This window comes from Pinus tabuliformis, chromosome 8 (assembly GCF_031772625.1).
Source record: "Pinus tabuliformis cultivar Carrire ecotype Pingquan chromosome 8, CPIR1, whole genome shotgun sequence".
In the NCBI taxonomy this organism is placed as follows: domain Eukaryota; kingdom Viridiplantae; phylum Streptophyta; class Pinopsida; order Pinales; family Pinaceae; genus Pinus; species Pinus tabuliformis.
The window spans coordinates 918836130-918860311 of NC_142294.1; the positions used below are offsets into that span (position 1 = coordinate 918836130).

At 41.2% G+C, this 24182-nt stretch overlaps 1 protein-coding gene across 2 annotated transcripts in view; it reads right to left on the reverse strand.

Moving 5' to 3' along the window:
* Nucleotides 1-24182, reverse strand: part of LOC149238518 (uncharacterized) — a 186713-nt gene that overhangs the window by 136394 nt on the left and 26137 nt on the right. The gene's annotated exons all lie outside the window — the stretch shown is intronic.

Sequence of the window (24182 nt, forward strand, 5' to 3'; positions counted from 1 at the left end):
TCGGCTTCATTTAGTGACAAGCAATTCGGTGAAGAAGAACCTACAATCATAAGTGTGAAGAAGGACTAGAAAAGAGAAGCGAAGGATAAAAGGAGAGCGAAGAAAGGGATACTTCTGGGAAGTCTGATTTGGGCTTATATACTCTCCCACGTGCGAAGGTAGCAGATCCGAGGGCATATAGAGAAGGTCGAAGAACTTGTTGCTGCACTAAGGTGACCTTGTTTGGGTAAAGGATCTCGCAAGAGGAAGCCGAGTAGAAGTGCTATAGGTCTCTCTCTCTTGAAGAGAATAATCAAGGAGCGAAGAGTGTTCTAGGGTTTTGGAATAGGTTTAACCTAAGAGACTGAGATTCTCTAGGAAAGCTGAGAAGAGCAGTGTGGAAGAGAAGACACTGAGATTCTCCAGAAAGTCGAGAAGAGCAGCTCGAGACTCTAGAAGGAAGCCGAGAAAGGGAAGAGGAAGAACATCAAGGAGACTAGTGTCTTGGTCTTGGGAGGACTCTAGTGTCAATGGTCTTTGTCATAATCTTGGTATTTGTCAATTGAAGATATATAAAAAGAATTTATGATTGGGTTTTCCCCTCAAAGATTGAGAGGTTTTGGCCCTGGCTGACAAGTCTACATACTGTGTCACTTGTCTTCTATTGTTTATTTGGTAAATGTCTTGATGAGAAGAACACAATAATAACATAAAAAAAAAGATCATAATCCAAGAAGTAAAAGTATATCACAAGCAATTATCAAGAAGAGAAATCTCCTAACTAATGATGCCCTAGATTTCTCAACAGTTGGTTGGGCCTTGGATTTCTCATTTGATTTGATTCTATAAGAAGAGAAGAATTTTCTGGGTTTTCCCCTTGGAGGGGTTTTGCCCTAGCTTGGAGCCTACATCTTGTGTTCATTGTCTATTTGTGATATTCATTGTTTATGGTTTTGGTAATTGTTTGATGAAAAGAACATAATAAAGTAATAAGAAGCCAACATAACTTCACAAGCAATTATCAAGTAAAGAGAAATCACCCTAACTGTTGCCCCTATTGATTTCTCAACACCCACATGGCTAGCCCCTTTTCCATGAGTAACAAAGGCTGACACAGCATCCTCTTGAATTATGGTGGTAAATCACAATAGATAAACTTCTAGGAGGCATAACTTTCACATCTGAAACATGATTGACATGATTCTTGCACCGCTATAGAGGTCTTTGAGCGTAGAACAGCATGTTGGGGTCCAATGCTTAAGTGGAAAACTTTTACCCCCAAACAAACATTGTTTAAGGCCTCAATTTTCAAACAAGACCTAAAAGGTTTCAGGCCCCAATTCTCCAAACTGGTTCTCACCAATAAAACAACTCCTGTAATTTAATTCCTTCAAATTTTCCACTCTACAAGCATCGAAATAGATGACAAATTATAGAGTGAGCAAATCCAAATTAGTATTACACCTCAATTTCACTTCAGAGTACTTCATTTTCTTCACGAAATTTTTTCTAGTGTCTAAGCCAATCTTGTGAATATTTTGAGATGAAGTCAAAGCCTAATGTTCCATGAGCAGTTGTGCCATCATGATGATTTGTATTATGTACCATGATCTACCAAAAGGGTAACCATTATATCTTTGTGTATTGTACTAGACCATGCTAATAGATCTATGTAAATTATTTTTTCATCTAGGTAGTCTCTCTAGAGTCTAGATCCTTATGGTTTGTCATGGCCCTGTTGCCCCCTCATATGGCACGAGGATTAATTTTACAATATTCATTAAATGGCAAGATTTTCAAGATAACATACAAGGTTGTTGATAGACTGGGGATACACAATCCACCATTCTTTGCTCATAAATGATTAACTTGTTTGATGATTTATGAGCCACCCTCTTGGTATTTTTTTCGATTATGGGACTTGTTACCTCGTCATGGTGTTGCATGAAGGTGTTTCTAGTCCCAAAGGGTTCTATGCTAGTAGTGTGGGATGAGAATTAGCTTATGTGGTGGTCCCCGATTCTCTCTTCATGGTCGCAGGTTTTTGTTGATGTAGATTTTGGGGTTAGAAGTTTATGGTCTTGATACTTTGATTGAGTTATGCAATGCTCCTTGGCCCTATGGTGTATAATTAATGGATGAAGTTGTTCGTGGTTAGCCTAGCCTAGCAGTCATACGTCTCATGGTTTCTTTTATTTTGATGTTGGCTAGGGAGCACCACTTCTATTTCATGATATGAGACCTTTGCCATACATGTGAGGGAACTTTTATAATGTGAGCCACTTTATTCATGATAGAGGAGCCATTCACCATATGAGCTCAAGTTTTTACATACCATGAGGACACACTTGACAAAATGCTTTAATTAAAGGATATATGCAATCTTAGATCTGTTACCCACCACCTGTGAGTAGCGTATATAGGAGAAAAACTTTCTCCTAGATGGTCCTCAGTCGACAGCCAACAGCCCCTTGCAACAACCAGATAGCTCGATCTGCCACTGTCTCCGCCACCTGAGCCAACCATGTGGTCCCTCGCCCACTTGTTATTATTGTATGTTTGAAGGTGGGCCTCCCGACCCCAAAGGTATAGCTTTTCATTGGTATAGTCGAGTAATTTCCTTGCTTGTCATGGGCACTTTTGGGCATGGATTGGTAGGGGGATTCGACAAAAAGAGTGGGTTAGGTTTGCACTCTTGTCTCCATTGCCCGATTTCATAGTTAACCTTGTACCCTAGTCCCGTGAGATCTCCTTTATTGGCCATTAGCTTTAGGGTTGCCACTACATGGGAAATCCCAATTTTGGTTGCGTGGTCCCACTTCTCAATACCATCTACATCACCCCCCTTCCACTCATTTTAGCCCCATTCATCTATTTTCCCATCCAGGTCCACATAGGGATAGAGTCCTCCTCCCCTTGTCCACACCTTGGGTCGGGCTTAGAACAATGCCCAGAGGTTGATGCAGCTAAAAAGAAAAGAAAAAGCATAATTTGGCCACTCTCAATAGGAAATGTACCATAAAATGGAAAATATGGTCAAGACATACAAATTTAGCATGCGGGCAAAAGCCAAACATGAGCTCTACCCCTTATCCATGGCCATCACCCTAGTTCCTATGGGCCCTAAATGAGCCCCCTCCATCATTAAGGAACCCATGATTGTCCCAACCCCTAGTGTGCAATGAACTGCCCCACCTTAAAGGGGGTATCCACTACTATATATTACACAACATGCTCTCATCCCTTGGAGCCCCGAACAGTTATGAAGAAAAATCAATTAAAGGAAAAAGGCATATGAGGAAGGGTGGAAAAACAAAGGTCAGGGTAACTCATGTACAACAATTTGTTCCCTCCTACACTCATATACCGAAGTGTGGACTTCCCTTATTATAGCTACCCTTGTACCATGATATTTGGTCTGGATTATTCCCCTGATCCCCACTGCGCTCCATTACTCTATTATTTACCACCTATCATTTGAGGGATGTACCATGGACATGTCACCCCATTTAGAGGTTGAAACCACCTAATAGGGTCCTTGATTAACCCCATATTGATCTGAAAATGAGATCTTAAACAATTATTAAGGTATTACAGACTCGTGTGCATGGATTTGCCTATGTTACTTTGTGCAATGGATCGATAAGATGTGAAATACATAGACAATGAAGCAGTTAAAGAAACATAATAGACAACACACATAAACACAGCAAGTTTAATATGGAGTTCACCCAACACTCCTGGGCTACGTCTCCTGGTCCAGCCTTCAGTGGTGACCTCTCTATTATGTCTTTGAAAACAGAGTTTTACAGAAGTGAGCTCAATTTGAGTCTCACACAACAGATACAAAACAACAAGGCTTTACTTGGATCCCCCAAGTCTTTCTGAGTACACAGACTCTCCTCACTGACTCTCTGTCTTTGTTTGCTCTCTGTCTTAGCACTGCTTGTCTCTGTTTCTGGCAGTCTGTGGCTTTAAAGCCAATCTGCGCTATCTGTTCATTTCTTCTTCTCGGGCTCTCTGGCTCCCCTGGTCTCTGTCTGCTCGAATCCCCCTTCTGAGCGTTAGCAATCATAGCATAACGTCTTCAGGGGAGGTGGCCACCTGTTCTGCAACGAAAGAGTCCATATGGCCTTTGAAATCCCTGAAATAGCCATTCTCTATTTACACAGAGAAATACATTCAAACACGAAAAAAAATCCGCCAAAACATTGTTCATCGGACTTCATATATTCATAAATCTGAACTATATTCCTATCGGGTCCGCCTCTAATCGCTTATCGCATGTCGCGAATGCTCATTCCATGATTTCCCTTTGTATTTTTAAAATACATTAAAACATTGCAAAATCCCGCAAAACGGCCCATATCAGACTTGAAACAATATATATTTTCATTCACAAACCCTTTCGGGTCCGGTTTTCATCGCATCGGCGCTTCCCTTCGTATTTCGTTTAATAAACAAAATACGCGAAATACATAGAAATCTGTCATTTGACGGATCTCAAATTTTATGGAATATCATTTATAGCTCTATCAAGTCCGACTATCGCATCGCGCATATATATATGTATATAGCCCCACTCCTCTGTGTGGCTCCAATGCGATTCGTCGCAATCGCATGTCGCATGAGCCCCGGACCGTTGTAAGTGCTTCCGTTGTAATCTGCCGATGAGATATGGCAGGTTAATGTGGGCCATCGATCTGCGCGCTTGATCGACGGTCCTCGTTGACCTCGTTGATCGCTATCGCAACATTTATGTGACCGCCTCCAATAGCCTCCACCAATTTGCGATATGTCGATCGGATCTGGACCGTTGATCAGCCAGATACGATGGCTCCTATGCTTTGCTCCTTTGACCGCCGATAAGCCTGTTTTTCCACTGTTTCTTGTGTTTTCATCTGCCGATAGTGTTTTCCGCCTGTTCTAAGAGTTCATCCTTTTGCAATTGTTTTGATTTTTGAAGACTTAGAGGGTTTCTAGGATCCATTTGGATCACGCCTTCCCACTAAAAAAGCTTTTGGACCACCAAAAGTTGGTTTTCAAGCATCGATCAAGTGAGGATACAGCTTCCTCACTTGTCCAATTTCCATCCATCGTGCACTGCTTGGTTTTGAACCTTTGAGTCCAATTCTGAGGTACTCAATATCCCCTCTGCGCGTAGTTCTCACCTTCCTATCCAGAACTGTGTCTTACTGCAACTCATTGAGATATTCAGGCAACAGATCATCAATATAAAGCAACTGACTTTGCTCTTCGAGATCTTCAATTAAAGAAGATTCAAACAGTCTCAAATTTTCTGCATTAACCACTAAATAGATGTGCATGTAAGCTGGCAAATCAAGGCGAAAAGCGTTCTCACCAATTTTCTCAAGTATCCTGAAAGGCCCATACCTTATTGGCTTTAGCTTCTTTCCCTCACCTTGCATTCTGTCTTTGCTGATGTACAGTCGGACTTGATCACCAACTTGGAAGCTATGTTCAATTCGATGCTTATCATGCCTTGCCTAGTACTTGGCCTAGTTCTGTTCCAGTTGTTCCTGCATTGCCTGGTGAATTTCTTGGATCTATTCAATGAACTTGGTTTCTTTGTCCACATCACTATGTCCATCAACTGCTATGTCTTTACTAAAGACAAAATCCAAGGGAGACTTTGGTGTAAAACCAAAACAAGTCTCAAAAGGAGATCTTTGTGTAGAAGAATGTTTAGCACGGTTGTAAGCATGTTGCACATAACACAAATGTTCATCCCAAAGCTTGGGATGTTTGCTGCAATAGCCACTAAGCAACTGGATCACTGTCCTGTTAACCACCTCTGTTTGGTCATCTGTTTGTGGCTGAAAGGTTGTGCTCTTCTTCAGTCTAGTGTCCATTAATTCCCACAGACTTGACCAAAACTTCCCAACAAATCGGGAATCTCGATCAGATACAATGGAAGTGGGTAACCCAAAATGAACCCGAACATGCTGAAAGACCAACTTTGCTATTTTTCAACTGTAATTTGCTTGTTACAAGGTATTAAAATACACATTTTGCTGAACCTGTCCACAATAACATATAAATAGTTGTGACCCTTTCTAGATTTTGGCAATCCCCCAACAAAGTCCATGGAAACACTTTCCCAAGGATAAGAAGGAACTGGAAGTGGAGTGTACAAGCCTAATTTTCTATTGCTGGGCTTGATTTTAGCGCACATGGTACACCCTTTAATATATCTAAAATTGTTTCATGCATTCTAGGCCAACAACAGAATCTTTGCAGCTATGCAACTGTTTTACTTACACCAAAATGACTTGATATAAAAGAAGTATGTGCTTCCCGAATTATGTTAACTCTTTCAGTTTGTGGAATGCATAGCTTTCCCAAATGATACAAGAGTTGGTCCTTAACATAATAATCCAATTCTTCTACTTGTTTGCCATGACTTAAAGTTGCATATACATCTTTAAAATCTACATCTTGAGCATATTGTTCAATGTAGCTTTCATGCAATACTGAGTTATGCTTAAGTATAGTAGATGCATTTATGATTGGTCTGGACCACATATCTGCAACTTTATTATGTATGCCTTTGTTATATCGGATGACAAGATGAAACTGCTGTAGAAAACCCATCCACCTATAGTGTCTTGATTGCTGCAATTTAGTTTGTGAGTGCAAATACTGAAGTGGTTGATGATCAATATGTATAATTGTTTCTTTGCCCAAAAGGTAATGTTTCCACTTTTTCACGCTCTGCACTAATGCATACAATACTTTATCATATGTGGGATAATTAACTACTACAAAATTAAATGTCTCAGAATGATAGCATATGGGTTTATCATGTTGCATCAACACTGCTCCCATGGCATAGTCACTGGCATCTATTTCAATCTCAAATGGTCTTTGAAGATCTGGGAATGCTAGTACTGGTGTTGTACTATTTTTTTCTTTCAAGGTGTCGAAGGCTTTCTGTTGTTTGCCTCCCCACTGAAACACCTTATTCAATCCTGTTAAAGCATGTTAGGGAGCTACAATCAAGGAAAAGTTAGCAATAAAATTCCTCCAATATTGTGTTGCTCCTAGGAAGCTTCTAACTTCTGTAGCAGATTTGGGTTTAGGCCAGTTCACAATGACTTCGACCTTAGAGGGATCTATCTTCAATTCACCACCCCCTACAATATGACCCAAATAATTTAAAGATGTTTTGCCAAATTCACATTTTGATAGTTTAACATAGAGATTTTCTCTTTTCAAAACATCTAGAGTCTGTTTTACATGCTTCAAATGTTCTTCCCATGTTTTACTGAAAACAAAAATGTCATTTAAATATACAATTACAAAATCATCAATAAAAGGCCTGAGTACATCATTCATAACTCTCATGAAAGTGGCAGGAGCATTAGTTAAGCCAAAAGGCATAACTAGCCATTCATACAGCGCTTGCTTTGTTTTGAAAGCAGTGTTCCATGCATCTTGTTCTGCTACTCTAACCTGATGATAGCCACTACGCAAGTCCAACTTGGAAAAGTAAACTGCTTCTTTTAGTTGATCCAATAGATCATCAATGCGAGGAAGGGGATAACGATTCTTGATCATTATTTTATTCAGTGCTCTGTAGTCAATGCACATCCTCCACGAACCATCTTTCTTTCTCACCAACACGGTTGGAGATCCACATGGTGATGTGCTGAGTTTTATGAACCCTTTTTCGAGCAGCTCCTGTACCTGCTTCTTGATCTCTACATTCTCTAAAGCGAATAACCTGTACATTTCGATGTTAGGCAATGGAACATCTTGCTACAAATGAATATCATGTACAATTTCCCTTTTGGGTGGCAGACCTTTAGGTTCTTAAAATAGGATATCATATTCTGAAACAACTTTTTCTAAATCAGTTTTCTATTTAGCATCACAGCCCTCAAATACATTGGTTTTATCAGGTTTCTTTTCCTTTACAACCATTAGTAAAAAATGCTTGCATGAATTTACAATTCTTTTCATCTGCCCTGAGTTTATGAGTGTAATTATTTTTGAGTTTATGAGCTCTTACAATATATTCTATTCCATCTTTGGTGAGTTGATACTTATTTTCAGCTCTATAGAAAATGGCTTTTCTATCATACAAGTAAGGACTTCCTAAAACAATTCCACATATATCCAAGGAACGATATCTAACTCAACCTCATCTACAAATGCTGACCCAAAAGAAAACCTAAGTTTACATTGTCTAGTCACTTGTAGCTTTGCTTTATCACATACCCAACCTAATGGATATGGCTTCTTGTGAGGTGTGGTTAGTAATCCCAACTTCTTTACAATTGCTTCAGAAATCAAGTTTACTTGTGAACCACTATCAAATAAAGTATCAATCTTTTGATGCTTGGAAATAACTCTAATATGAAAAAGCTCATGTCTTTTCCTCTCATTTTCTTCATTATCAATTGTTTGTGCAAAATCACTAGTAGATGCTTCAGAATTTTTACCTTTTATACCTGTGGTTGTGATTGTTGTTTCATCCCCTGAATCTAACCCCAAATCTTTCTAAATAGCAGCAACAGTCTTCTTCTTCTTGCCATCGAACTTCTTGGGTTTGAGCTCCAATGCAAAGACCAGCAATGTTCATCATCGTGTCCATCCTTCTTGCAGTGAGTGCATAAAGGTTTGCCTTTCTGTACAGCGTTTGCCTTCCTCTCTTTCCATTTCTGCTTCTTCTTTTCCTTGTTTTTGCTTGCAGTGGGTTTTGATGATCCCCCAATCTCTAGGTTCACATTCTTGCCTCTAGCCTCTAGATGTGTAGCCTGAACAGATATCTCATCTATGCTAGTAGGGTTAAACATGAGAATGGTGTGCCTCAAATAGCTATGCAAACCACCTATATACTTCGGCAAAGTTTCAGGTGAGTCTAGAGAAATGCCTAGAATTAAAGCTCTTTTTCTAAATTCCTAGGTATAGCTTTGTACACTTTGCCCCTTTAATTGGCGAAGAGTTTGCCAACTCATCATCGCTTGCTGCATATAAGCTAGTGGATAGAATTGTTTTATAATGGCAAAAACAAATTCACTCCAGGTAGAAAGAATTTTACCATGCTTCTTCAAATCAACTTGTGTCCTGCCTTCCCACCATACTAAGGCAATTCCTCCAACGCGGAGGCTGGCCAGCTGAATCTTTCTCCTTTCTGAATCGATGTTCTACACCCTGCAATATACATCAATCTGTCTAATCCAGTTATCTAGCTTTTATGCATTTAATTCTCCATCATATATTGGCAAATCAAATTTTACATCTAATTTAATCACAGAAGTCTTCTTCTTTTTATTTTCAGGGCTAGAAGGAGGTGTTGATGGAGGAGGTTCTTCCCCTTTCCCTTTGCCTTCTGAATGGGCAACTAGAAGAGGTTCCTCTACTCCTTTTACTATTTGAGATGTTGAAGGGCTTTCCCGTCAGCCTTTCTTAAATTCTCGATACATCTCTTCTACCATGGCTCTCATGATCATGAAATTGTCCATGAACTAAGAGTCTGATTCCAAGGGAATTTCTTCTGTCATTTTCCTCCTAGGATAGACTCTTCCAATTTCTGGGTTAGCCTCAACCAGTTCTCCTTCTCCTAATTTGAGCTTTGACCTAGTTAGCATTCAACAATCCAGCACAAGCTTGTCTAACCTTAACAAACCTAAAGCTCTGATACCACTTGATCTGATAATGAGATCTTAAACAATTATTAAGGTATTACAGACTCATGTGCATGGATTTGCCTATGTTACTTTGTGCAATGGATCGATAAGATTGCGAAATACATAGACAATGAAGTAGTTAAAGAAGCATAATAGACAACACACATAAACACAGCAAGTGTAATATGGAGTTCACCCAACACCCCTGGGCTACGTCTCCTGGTCCAGCCTTCAGTGGTGACCTCTCTATTATGTCTTTGAAAACAGAGTTTTACAGAAGTGAGCTCAATTTGAATCTCACATACAAAACAACAAGACTTTACTTGGATACCCCAAGTCTTTCTAAGTACACAGACTCTCCTCACCGACTCTCTATATTTGTTTACTCTCTGTCTCAGCACTGCTTGTCTCTGTTTCTGACAGTTTGTGGCTTTAAAGCCAATATGCATTGTCTATTTGTTTCCTCTTCTCGGGCTCTCTGGCTCCCTGACCTTTGTCTTCTCAAATCCCCCTTCTGAGTGTTAGCAATCATAGCATAACATTTTCAGGGGAGGTGGCCACCTGTTCTGCAACAAAAGGGTCCATCTGGCCTTTGAAATCCCCGAAATAACCATTCTCTATTTACACAGAGAAATACATTCAAACCGAAATAACCATTCTCTGTTTACACAGAGAAATACATTCAAACACGGAAAAAAATCCGCCAAAACACTGTTCATTGGACTTCACATATTCATAAATCTGAACCATATTCCTATCGAGTCCGCCTCTAATCGTTTATCGCATGTCGTGAATGCTCGTTCCATGGTTTCCCCTTGTATTTTAAAATACATTAAAACGTTGCAAAATCCCACAAAACGACCCATATCGAACTTGAAACAATATATTTTTTTCATTTACAAACCCTTTCGGGTCTGGTTTTCATCACCTCGGCGCTTCCCTTCGTATTTCGTTTAATAAACGAAATACGCGAAATACATAGAAATCTGTCGTTTGACGAATCTTAAATTTTATGGAATACCGTTTATAGCTGTATCAGGTCCGACTATCGCATCGCGCATATATATATATATATATATATATATATATATATATATATATATATAGCCCCACTCCTCTATGTGGCTCCGATGCGATTTTGCGATGCGACTTGTCGCAATCGCATGTCGCATGAGCCCCGGACCGTTGTAAGCGCTTCCGTTGTAATCTGTCGATGTGATATGGCGGGTTAACGTGGGCCGTCAATCTGCGCACTTGATCGAAAGTCCTCATTGACCCCACTAATCGCTATCGCAACATTTATGTGACCGCCTCCGATAGCCTCTGATAGCCTCCGCTGATTTGCGATATGCCGATCGGATCTGGACTGTTGATCAGCCAAATCCGACAGCTCCTGTGCATTGCTCCTTTGACCGCCGATAACCTGTTTTTCCACTGTTTCTTGTGTTTTTATTTGCCGATAGTGTTTTCCCCCTGTTCTAAGAGTTCATCCTTTTGCAATTGTTTTGATTTTTGAAGACTTAGAGGGTTTCTAGGATCCATTTGGATCACATATTGACCTTGGAGACACTTGTACATGCCAAAGCCCACTATGAAAGGGCATGCCACCATGAAGTGCCCCATTGGTTCCATGACTTGTAAACTTTTTTACTTGATTATTCTAATGATTTGTTGTATTGGAGGGCAAGGGGACGCATTGGATTTTATGCATGATTGCAGTTGGGTCTCCATTTGGGGCTTGGTCTCCCAATACGGGGTCCTAGCTCTCCAAAGGGCCACATTGGCGCTTGTAGGGTGAGCGTTGAGAGCCATGGGCCTCCACCATGGCAGAGATTACTTCATGGATCCCCAGCATTGATCATTGATTGCTCGAGTTCCACCTTTTGGATGAGGATGATGCATCTGGTTCACTATGCCTAGTCGGCTCCATATTTGCACCATATACTTGGCAGATGTTCCAGGGTCCAGAGGACGTCTCCCGCTACAGAGGGAGAGCTTATGTCATCATCTTAGCCCTTATAGATGGTCTACAAGCATATTCAATCCACTTGGAAACCCATGAGGATGTCCTTGTACCCCCACACCCACTTGAGAGCACCACAAGTTCTTGCTTGGAAAACAAGGCCCAACCCCTTGTCCACTATTTTTGGAGTCCATTCTCTCATCATGGCACACTTTGGGCTTTATTTGGCCTTCTCGATGGCCCAACAACTCATCATGTTGATTATCCTACCCTCTTGAGAGGCTTATCTTTATATTATTGAGCTATTTGGTGGGATTGTCACCAAAAGCATTGTTATTATGCACATTATTTTATTTTAGGGGCATTATTAGTCCAAATTAGGCCATTCGAATTCATTAGAGATTGTATAAATAGATAAGAGGTGATTCATTCCCTTGTCATCACTTGGATTGGGTTATTAGCTTTTTTGAGATTTTCGTTGTCCCTTTTAGAGGACGCATTTGGATGATATGGATGAATTTTGATGTTTGGATTTCTCTCTCTTGTCTTGGAGTTTCATTATTGGCATAATATGATAATTGAATATACTCTATTGTACATGTAAGTGTTATTTTCATGCTTATTCTTGTTATTTACTTTTGCCACATGAATGTTGCTAGGATTTTCGCTACACAAGTCTGAAATTTACTGCTTTTCTATACAAATTGGTGGAAATTGTGATCTTTTATAGCGTTCCATCATGTCATGGGCCATGTATGAATGGGTGAATGTTCCTACAGATAATTTATGTTACATATATCTCAACAAGTCATCAATTATTGCAAATCGAAGTATAAATACCTTGACGCGGCTGCTCTCATGCCCTAATGCCATGTGAAGTTGTTTGAAGGCCTCCTTGATTGGGTGAACTCTTCCAAACCATAAATTCTCCTTGACTCCATCTCTCCCAAGGGATAAGACACTAATCCTCCATAGGTGATCACTTTTGTTATAATTTGGGTACCAGAGGACAAGTGGTTCCCTAAGGCTTTGATCTTTGGCCTAGGGAAAAGTGTCCAAATTTATTTGTACTTTTCTCCTAAAGTGACTTTATAAGTGGTAAAGTCAATTTAATTTAAAAGTGACTTTATAAGTGATAAAGTTACATTCTAATTCAAAGACGACTTTATTAAAGTCAATGAAGAATTAGAAAGTGAAAAAGTGACTATGGAAATAAAAGGCTAAGTGGGTCTTTATTTAAGTGGGTGAGTTAAAAAATAGAAAGTGAGAATTAAATGCACATTTATTCTCATCCCTAGATCTAAATGAATCTCAGCCATTAGATCTTAGGGTAACCCAAAAGGTCATTTAGAGAGTAAAAGGAGAAGAGAAGAGAAGGAGATCAATTCATTCTTTCATGAGCATTTGAAAGAAAGAGAAGAGAAAGCAAAGAGAAAATTTCTGAGCAGTGAGGAAGTGAAGGAAAGCAGCAAGAAGACATTTCCGCAAATCTGGGCAACAGCATTTATTGACACACATCCAAGGCAAAACCGTACAGCAGGAGAAAAGCACAGAAATCAAGGAAGAGGGACAGCAGTAAGGGCATGAATTTCGAGGCAGGTTTTGAGCACGATTTTCAAGGCAGTCGTACTACTGAAATCTGTACAGTCTGTACAGTAGGTTTTGGGCACGATTTTTGAGGCAGGCCGTACAACATTTAATGTTGTTTTATCGTTGGAAAATTTTATGTTTTGGCAGTTTGTTGATTGAGTTCAAGCACGGAAATCGAGATAAGTTGTAATTTGTGGTTGCTGGAATTTTTACTGTGTATTTCAATTTCTCTGTAAAAGCATTTCAAAAATAAAGAATAGCTCTCAAACTGGTTTTCTCCAAGAGTTGTAGGGGGTTTTTCCGGGGTCACATTGACCAAAAATCATTGTGTTATTTTCTGTGTGTGGCTGTCATAATTTTGCTGTGTTTTATTTCTGCAATTTCAACAGTTGTGAAATCTCTAAATTTGTGTTTTCAGAAAATATTCTCATTTCCAGATTTTTAGAATTTTTATCATGCTTGGATTTAAAACTAAATGCATGGAGTGATAAAGAAAACTGATAATCATAGTGGGGGTTAAAATTCTTCATGGTATCAGAGCTTGGTTGGCTGAAAAGTGCAGTTTGGGACAACAAAGTGAAAATTACAGCAAGCTGATTTTTACACAAAAAACAAAAACCTTTACCACAGATTTAAAAATTTCAGGTAAGACAATGAAACATGTCTTTGGGTTTGAGAGTTGAAGACGGGTTGGATGGGCAGAACAACTACAATGCATGGAAGAAGAGAATCTAGAGCATCTTTGAGGAAGCAGAATTCTAGGTCATTATGGTAAATACCACACAAAACCTAGTAGCAGTGCCCGCTGACCCTATACAGTTGGCAGAGTTTAACAAAAAGAATTCTAAGACAAAAAAATTGATTCTGGAAGGAGTTAGAGATCATGTCATTCCTCATGTGAGAGTAAAGACTTATGCACATGAGATGTGGACAACCTTGACTAGTCTTTCCCAGAGCTCAAATGAAAACAGAAAAATTGTCCTAAAGGAGAAACTGAAGGCCATTAAAATGGCTAAGACTGACAATGCTACAACATACCTCACAAAGATCACTTCAGTGAAAGATGAGTTGGCAGTCGTAGGTGAGATCATTGCACCCACTGAGTTGGTGAGGATTGCTTTGAATGGTCTTCCCAAGACTTGGGAGAATTTTGTGGATGGCATTGTTGCACGGGAAAACCTTCCCAGATAGGAGAGGTTGTGGGATGATTGCATTCAGAATGTGATCAGAAAGAACCATCTTGGAGCAGCCAAACAGGTGGAGGAGGATGACAATGTGGCATTGTTAGCAAGAGGCAAGAAGGGCAGAGCAAAAAAGCAAGCTTCCAACAGTGGAGGCAAAGGCAAAGGTAAAGACAAACAGCAGAACAAGGAGAAGGACTATTCCAAAGTCAAATGTTGGAATTGTCAAAAGTTGGGACACTATGTTGTTGTGTGTCCGGAGAAGAAGAACAAGAAAGGGAGAGACAAACCCATGGCAGCTTCTACAGAGATAGAGAGCTTCTCAGAGAGCTTTGATCAGGAGTTTGGGTTCATAGCTTGTGAGGCCACTAGTGCAGGATCACCTGCCATACAAGTTCAGAGGGAGTGTGCACTCTCCACTACTAGCAAAGCATCTTCTAGCATTTGGTATGTTGACAGCGGCACTTCCCGCCACATGACAGGAGTCAAAGAGTACTTCTCAGAGCTTTTAGAGGATGATATTGATATGGAGGTAGTACTTGGTGATGACAGCATGGTTAGAGCAGTCGGTGTGGGGACATTGACATTTGATAGGGGACCCAAACCTCCCTTGAAAGTGTCAGATGTTCTATATGTGCCTAAAATGAAGAAGAACCTGATATCCGTCTCAGCACTTGAGGACAGAGGGTATGATGTGTTGTTTAGGAGAGGGCAGGTGCTTATATATCCTAGGTGAACTCCAGCTTCTTCAGCTAGAGTGATTGGTGTGCGCCATGCCAAGGTGTACATGTTCTCATTCCAGCCCCTGATGGCATTGAGTAGCAGCACCCGAGACAGGACCGACAGCAGATCTAACAGTTCAGAGTTGTGTGAAATTTGGCACCACAGGATGGGGCACATGTATCATGGGGCCTTGAGTACATTGCGGGAGATCACCAATGGTGTGCCAGATTTCAGTTATGATCACCTTGTTGTATGCAGAGGATGTGCTATGGGGAAGTTTGCCAGATCCCCTTTCCCAGCAGTGATAGCAGAGCGACCAGGATCCTTGACTTGATTCATACCGATGTGAGTGGTCGGATGTCTCATGTATCCTTGGGTGGCTATGAGTACTATGTTTTATTCATTGATGACCACTCCAGGAAGACCTGGATTTATTTCTTGAAGACCAAGAGTGAGGTCTTCAAGCGGTTTGAAGAGTTCAAAGCTCTTGTGGAGACCCAAACAGGTAGGAAGATCAAGGTCCTCAGGTCGGATAACGGAGGGGAGTATACCTTTGGTGAGTTTGTTGATTTTTATGCTGAGGCAGGCATTAGGAGGGAGTTCAGAGCTCCTTACAACCCCCAGCAGAAAGGGGTTGCAGAGAGGAAGAACATATCCATTGTAGGGGCTGCCAAAGCCATGCTTCATGATCAGGGGTTACCTTTATTTTTGTGGGCAGAGGCCTGCAACACTGTTGTGTACTTGCAGAACAGGAGTCCACATCGTGCCTTGGGGAATGTGACTCCGGAGGAGGCTTTTTCTGGGAAGAAGTCTAATGTTGGGCACTTTCGTATCTTGTTGATTTGGGGTAGCATCGGATGTGCTCTAGCCACGAAAATTGGTGGAGAGGCTAAAGCACATGAGATCTCCACTACCCAGAAATGGTTTGGGCAAATTCTAAACAGTTTGGGAGATATCAAAATAATTAATATTTTTAATGGAGTCCCTAAGTCTAAACTCAGGGAAACTAAAATATTAATGTGAATTAATATAAAACTATGTTAGAAGGGTCCAAAAGTCATGGATCAAGTCAGAGTTAATCTTAGTTGTTGATTAGGGACTTAATCTCAGTCGTTGAATTGTCAACGAGAAAAGTATAAGAGGAGGTTTGAGGGCCACTTGGAGAACACACCGAGTTGATCAAGAATTTGATTTTCTGGGGCAAGGCTTGCTGAGGAAATCGAAGGAGTGATCAGAGTTGTAGCTAAGGGGCAGTGAATGTAATAGCAGAGAGGCAGAGATAGTACCGGGAGCATCAGCGCAGAAGTCGGGAGAGGGTTGACACAGAGCCAGCTAGAGGCCATGCAGAAGCAGCCAAAGGCCACACAAAGGCATCCAAAGGCCACACAGAGGCAGCCAGGAGTTGCACAAAGCCTAAGGAGGGCTAGCGTGGGAGACATAGAGACTCCAGAGGCTGATGCAGAGCCCCGAGAGGCTGACGCTGGACCAGAGAGGCTGACGCAGACCCTAGAGGTTGACACTAGGAGATTTCATGGGGAAAATTGGGGCTGATATCTGTCTCCGACTAAGAGGTACTACTGCCGAGGGCATTCTCTGTTGGGTGAGCCATTTCTGGCACCCAGATTATATTCTGAAACTGCTTAATAATAAAACCCTCAGATAGTTGCACCGGTTTTCCCGCATTGGGTTTTTCCAGGGACATTAGTCCAAAAACAACGGTGTCACTTGTGTGCTTGTTTTTCCTTCAGTTGATGATCTGTAATGTGTTGAGCATGTACTTGTATTTATTTTCAATATTTATATGGTAAATAACTTGTTAATTAAACAGAACAAGTAGGCAGAAATAAATCAGAAAGTACATGAAGGATTTCTAACAGTTAGACTTAGAAATTCCAACATATCTTTGGGTGCCTTACATATTCCTATGTCCCCAAGGAGAACAGGACCAAGCTAGAGCCCACTGCAGACAAGGGCATCTTTGTGGGTTATAGCGAGACCTCGAAAACTTATCAGATTTATATTCATGTGCAAACGAAAGTGGTTGTCAGGTGGGATGTGAAGTTCGAGGAGGAGAGAGCTTTCAGGAGGTCACGGGAGTTAGAGTATCCAGAGTCACCAGACCCTCAGGAGCAGCTGATTCAGTCACAGGGATCCAGTGGTCAGGGAGTAGGAGGTACATCGCTTACAGTGTCAGGTCCATCAGTGAGCAGTGGCTCTCAGAGTCAGGTGGGTGGTTCTTCGGGCAGCATGCGGAGCAGTCCACAGAGCAATTCACAGGGTAGTCCACTAATGGACAGTTCACATGGTATTTCAGCATCTACAGGCACAGATTCAGGCATGAGGTTAGTTGGCAGGCCTTCAAGAGTTTAGGCTTCTGATGATGATGAGGATTCTTTCACTCCGGTGGGAGAAGTATGCTCAAGGAAGAGGAAGCCCAAGTGGCTTCAAGATACCTTGCACGAGACCACATCAGTTGTTGGGCCAAAGAGACAGGTTAGAGAGAGTAAACCACCTGAGCGGTTCTATAGTTACATGGTATTGGTAACAAGCATTGTTGACTCCGAGCCTTCTAGTTATGAGGAGGCAGCCAGCCAGCAGGTCTAAAGAGAGGCCATGATGGAGGAGTATTCTTCTATTATGAAGAACGATGTTTGGGAGGTAATGTCAAGGCCTGAAGGTAAATCAGTTGTTACTTCCATATGGCTCTACAAGATAAAGCATGTTGCAGATGGCAGCATCGAGAAGTTCAAGGCTCGATTTGTGGCAAGAGGGTTCTCACAGGTAGAGGGAGTTGACTATGAGGAGACCTTCGCTCCTGTAGCTCAATATATATCTATTTGCTCCATTATATCGATTGCAGCAAAGATGGGTTGGAAGATCCACCAAATGGATGTGAAGACCGCATTTCTCAATGGCTTCATTCAGGAGGAGGTTTAAATTGAGCAGCCGCAGGGCTTTCAGGTGCATGGGAAGGAGTCCCGTGTATGCAGATTGAAAAAGGCACTCTATGGCCTGAAGCAAGCTCCTAGAGCTTGGTACTCGAGGATTGATACATGCTTGCAGCAGTTGGGTTTCACAAAGAATGACGCTGATCCGAACCTACTCTCATTCTGGTGTTGTATGTTGATGACTTGATCATCACTGGTGCAGAGAGACTCATTGAGGGTTGCAAGAGAGATCTTGCTTTAGAGTTTGAGATGAAGGATATCGACTTGATGCATTATTTTCTGAGATTGGAGGTGTGGCAGGAAGAGGGGCATTTCTTCATGGGACAAGGGAAGTACATTGTGGATATTCTTCACAGATTTCACATGGAGGACTGCAAACCCATGTCTACACCTATGATCACTAACTAGAAGAAGCTTCACGCTTCTAATTCCGAGTTGGTGGATCCTACTCTATACAGACAGCGGATTGGTAAATTGATGTCTTTGTTCAACACTCGACCAGATATATGTTTTGCAGTTAACACTATGAGTCAGTTCATGTGTGAGCCCAGGAGACTGCACTGGGTGGCTGCAAAACACATTCTTCGTTACTTACAGGGGACTGTGGATTTTGGTCTGGATTATAGACAGGGTGATGGAGTGAGACTGGCAGGGTACACAGATTCAGATTGGGCAGGTTGTGCTTCAAATAGGAAGAGTACTTTCGGGTGTTGTTTTGGGTTGGGTTCAGCAATTGTGTCGTGGACCAGCCGGAAACAACAGTTAGTTGCATTGAGCTCAGCTGAGAGAGTATATGGCTGCTAGTTTGGCTAGTTGTGAGGCCATATGGCTTTGCAAGATGTTGTTTGGTCTATTTGGTCAGGGATTGAGACCTTTAGTAATTTACTGTGATAATCAGAGTTGCATAAAACTCACGGAGAATCCAGTTTTTCATGACAGGTCAAAGCATATTGAGATCAAGTATCACTTCATTAGAGACTATGTCCAAAAGGGAGTTGTCAAGCTTGAGTACATTTCCACAAATGAGCAAGTAGCAGACATTTTCACCAAAGCCTTACCACGGGGCAAGCATGTCTACTTCAGAGACAAGATGGGAGTGGTGAGGAACACTTTCCTCGGTAAGAGGGAGTGTTAAAATTTGGGTACCAGAGGACAAGTGGTTCCCTAAGGCTTTGATCTTTGGCCTAGGGAAAAGTGTCCAAATTTATTTGTACTTTTCTCCTAAAGTGACTTTATAAGTGGTAAAATCAATTTAATTTAAAAGTGACTTTATAAGTGGTAAAGTTACATTCTAATTTAAAGGCGACTTTATTAAAGTCAATGAAGAATTAGAAAGTGAAAAAGTGACTATGGAAATAAAAGGCTAAGTGAGTCTTTATTTAAGTGGGTGAGTTAAAAAATAGAAAGTGAGAATTAAATGCACATTTATTCTCATCCCTAGATCTAAATGAATCTCAGCCATTAGATCTTAGGGTAACCCAAAAGTTATTTAGAGAGTAAAAGGAGAAGAGAAGAGAAGGAGATCAATTCATTCTTTCATGAGCATTTGAGAGAGAGAAGAGAGAGCAAGGAGAAAATTTCTTAGCAGTGAGGAAGTGAAAGAAAGCAACAAGAAGACATTTCAGCGAATCTGGGCAGCAGCATTTATTGGCACGCATACCAAGGCAAAACCGTACAGCAGGAGAAAGGCACAAAAATAGAGGAAGGACAACAACAAGGGCCTGAATTTCGAGGCAAGTTTTGGGCACAATTTTTGAGGTAGTCGTACTGTTGAAATCCGTACAGTCCATAAAGTCCGTACAGCAGGTTCTGGGCACCTGTTTTGGCAGTTTGCTGATTGGCACGATTTTCGAGGCAGAGTTCAAGCACAGAAATCGAGATAAGTTGTAATTTGTGGTTGCTAGAATTTTTACTGTGTATTTCAATCTCTTTAAAGCATTTTCAGAAATAAAGAAGAGCTCTCAAACTGGTTTTTCCCAAGAGTTGTAGGGGTTTTTCCAAGGTCAAATTGACCAAAAATCACTGTGTTATTTTCTCTGTGTGGCTGTCATAATTTTTTTGTGTTTTATTTCTGCAATTTCAGTAGCTGTGAAATCTCTAAATTTGTGTTTTCAAAAAATATTGTCATTTCCAGACTTTTAGAATTTTTATCATGCTTAGATTTAAAACTAAATGCATGGAGTGATAAGGAAAATTGATAACCGGAGTGGGGGTTGAAATTCTTCAACTTTCAAAGCTTATTTCTCTCACCTCTCCTTCTCTTACTAGGCCTGGCCATCATAGGTCACCTAGGGCATCAAATATCTCATGTTTTAGCCAACAAAAGACTTCAATCTCTTTCCCTTTATTGCGCTGAGGTTTTCTCTAGAAGCCCTCCAAATTTCACGAAATTCTAACGGTGGGATCTCTAGATATTGCAAGCCCTAACCCGAGGATCGTCTCTTGCCCTAGATTTCCCTTGGTTAGTTACCTCATTTGGATCATTTCACTTTATTTCAAGAATATTTGTCCATTGATCCTCTTCTCTTCCACAATTAGGTCAAGCCCCTCCTTGATTGATCAATTCCATACCCTTGACCTAGTTTGGGTCCGCTTGGCCTCATGTGGTCCCACAACCTATTAACGCCAATTTCACAATGATCACATAAAAGCCAAGTCTCCATAAAGATCTCGAGGTCTAGGAACCATCTTGACAAAGCATACTCTCAAAACCTAGCCCTAAGGATCCTCTTGGCCCTTTCTAGAGAACCCATCACCTTGCTTCTAAAGCAAGTAACCCATCTAATTGAGTCTCTCTTGTGAACAGGCATAGGAATCACCTCCTTATCTTATCATTGACCATATATTCTAGTGATTCCATCATATCAGGTTTCCTCCCATCGGTTGAAGTCTGTAAAGAGTAGGTAGACTTAGCTGAGATGACAGTGGGCTATCGCTACATTGTTGCCCTTGACCTAGTAGTCACCCTATAGTAGTCACCCTATAGGATCCCCTCCTAGGACCCCTGCTAGTTTGAGCAATAACAGGATCCCCATCCTCATACACTCATGGCTAGTGGCATGGATGCAAATAAAACCATCCACACTTGATTTACCCATGTGTTTAAAGATGGCACATATGCGGAGGCAAGATAATATATTTTATTCTTCCTTTTCTTATGCACATAGCTCACATATTAGCATGAAGTTACCATTAAGGAGCCATGGGTCTTCATGTTACATATGATTACGAGGTTAAATGAATATATTAAAGCATGAAGCCGCCTTATTACCATTCATGTCATAAGGATACTATGAAAATTTTGCAGCATATTTCACAACCATTGTAAGCCCAAGGTCGCATGTCAAAGGCATTGTAACAACCGGGTGAGACTTTGTGTTAGGCATCCTAGACCTGTGTGTTATTGTTAGTATCTTGTTATGTTGGTTGGTCCCTTGTAGTTCATCTCGAGTTCCTTTCGTCCTATATAAAATTGGATGGTCTTCGGTGAGCTCACTGGCAGACTCATGGTTTTTGGGGAGCCTGCTTTTGTAGGGGTCCCTGGTGTATAGGCTAGTCCAACCCGCATCATGGAGCACCCACACTTTATCATATAATTAGATTCGATAGAGCTTGTAGGTGGCCTTGGTTTTGGTGCAGTATCCCTCAAACAATTTTCATGCATGGCAGTCTTGTATTGTCAACTTTACAATTCCCAAGATAGTTGACGATTCCTAATGCAAAGAGGTCCTAGTGGTCAAAAAGTCAGCTTGGTCTCACTTTGCTCAGCTTGATGAGAGGGGTCCATGCCACGTAAAGTTTTTCCAAATAGTGGAGGCAATGGCTAGTTATAGCTTCGTCAAATTTGATCAAATAGGTCATACAATTTTCCAAGTGGTAAAACAAGTTCGGCGTTGGGTAGTTTGGGTACATGCATTATTTTAGAATTCATCTACATAATAAGAGGAGCAAAACCCCAAGTGTCAGAATTTCCAAATTCCTCGGGGCCTTAGATAACCAACACGGTCGATTGATGTGCGTGGAAAGGGCAGTGATGATGTGGCAACACAAGGCAAGATCAAGAAAAAAGAAGGCATACCTAGTTCAAATCAGGGAAGCTTTCGACATATCCAGGTGTCAAATTTCTCAAATTTCTTAAGGTGTTGGAGATGTCACTCAATGATGGCTAAGTCGATTTTACTGAAGGGAAAAGGTCAATTGAATTAGTCGTTATGGAAGTCAACTAACCGTTAGAGAGGTCTAACCAGCCATCGGGATGTCTTGGACCAAGAAGTTAGGAGATGGACCATTGAATTGGTCGTTATGATGTCAAACAAGCAACCAAAAGACCAAGTCGATTTTCCTCCAACCAAGTTGATTTCTCGAGGACCAAGTCCAGCTACCAAGGAGGATGTCGGAATGGACATTGGGATAGTTTAAGCTACTATTCTTCACTTTTGACCATTTTGAACCATTAGCAAAGAGAATTTTGGACAAATTTGGGCATTGTGAACCAAATCAACCCCTTAGTGGGAAAATTAATTTATGTAATGGAATATTTTATGAAAAATACTAAGTCTTGAACATGTGGATGACTAGTAAAAAATATTTTCTAGAGGTCGAGTTCAAGTGGCCATTATGTAGCCATTAAAAGAAATATTATAAAAGGTTAGCCTTGCCTCTAATTGTTGTTGTTGTTTTAGAAGATATGTGCCATCAATAAAGAGCTCATTTTGCAAACCAATGCTCAATTATTTCATTTTGTTTGTGGTGTGGGATGGTTTTTACTAGTTCTTCCTTTCTTCATTAATTGTAGTATCCATTTTAATATAACAATTTTTTAATAAGATCACACAAAGGCTAACAAGTTGAGCCATTGAAGGGCTACATAGTTGTTAAAATTGGCAACTAGGACCAAACTCCATGTGGGTCATCTTATTAATGGAAGCTAATATTTTTCTTGGATCCCTCTCATCGAGAGGTGTAGGATTGATCTAAAGATCATCTGATTCCGATAAGTATTCATGGAGATATGAATTTATTTGTGTTATGGGACAATTCATCAAGGTCGGCCAACAACCAAATAAACCCCACTTGTGCTCAACGTTTTAGTATAAATAGAGGTGGCCTTCAAGTCACTTTCAACACATTTGGGATCTCTTCCTCTCTACTTGTCTTTGTGTTTTAGTAGGAGGAGAGATCCTAAGGGATAATGCTGCCCTAATCTAGAGGGTAGAAGCCGGAACTACCGAGAACTGTCGGGAACTACAGGAACTGTCGGAACTGCCGGAAATAGTCGAAATTGACAGAACTGCTGGGAACTGCTGAGAATAGTCGGAATCGCCAGAACTGCCGGGAATAGCCGGAATTGCCGAAACTGCCAGGAACTGCCAGGAAAAGTCGAAACTGTCGGGAATAGCTAGAAAAGTCGAAACTGTTGGGAATAGCCAGAATAGCCGGGAACTGCCAAAACTGCCGGGAATAGCCGGAATTGACAGAACTGCCGGGAACTACCAGGAATAGCCAGAATTGCTGGAACTGTCAGGAACTGCCTGAACTGCCGGGAAAAGCCGAAACTGCCGAAACTGTCGGGAATAGCCGGAAAAGCCAGAACTGCTGGGAATAGCCGGAATAGCCAGAACTGGCAGGAACTGCCGGAACTGCCGAAACTGCTGGGAACTGTCGGGAACTGCCGAGAACTGCTAGAACTGTCGAGAACAATCGGAACTGCCGGAACTAGCAGGAACTGCCGAAATTCGCAGGAACTGCCGAAACTGGTAGGAATTGCCGGAACTACCAGAGCATCTGCCTCCGAAGGAGAGCAGCATGCAAGGGACATCTAACTAACATTGGGACAGTTGTATGGTACTTAGCAGCGAATACACCAAGCATGCAATGTTACAGCTAGCATGCAAAGGACAGCTAGCATGCAACAACAAGCATGCAAAAGACAACAAGCATGCTAGGGACAACAAGCAAGCAAGGTGCAACCAGCACATATGTCAGTATGGCAACATGGTGCAGCAATGGCACATAATGCAGTACAGTGATAGGTACAGTCATGATTAATGAAGCATGATGAGATGCAGCATGGTGTAGCACATTGAGGTGCAACATGATGACAAAATGCAACACAACGATAGGTGAAGGAGTCACCGTGGAG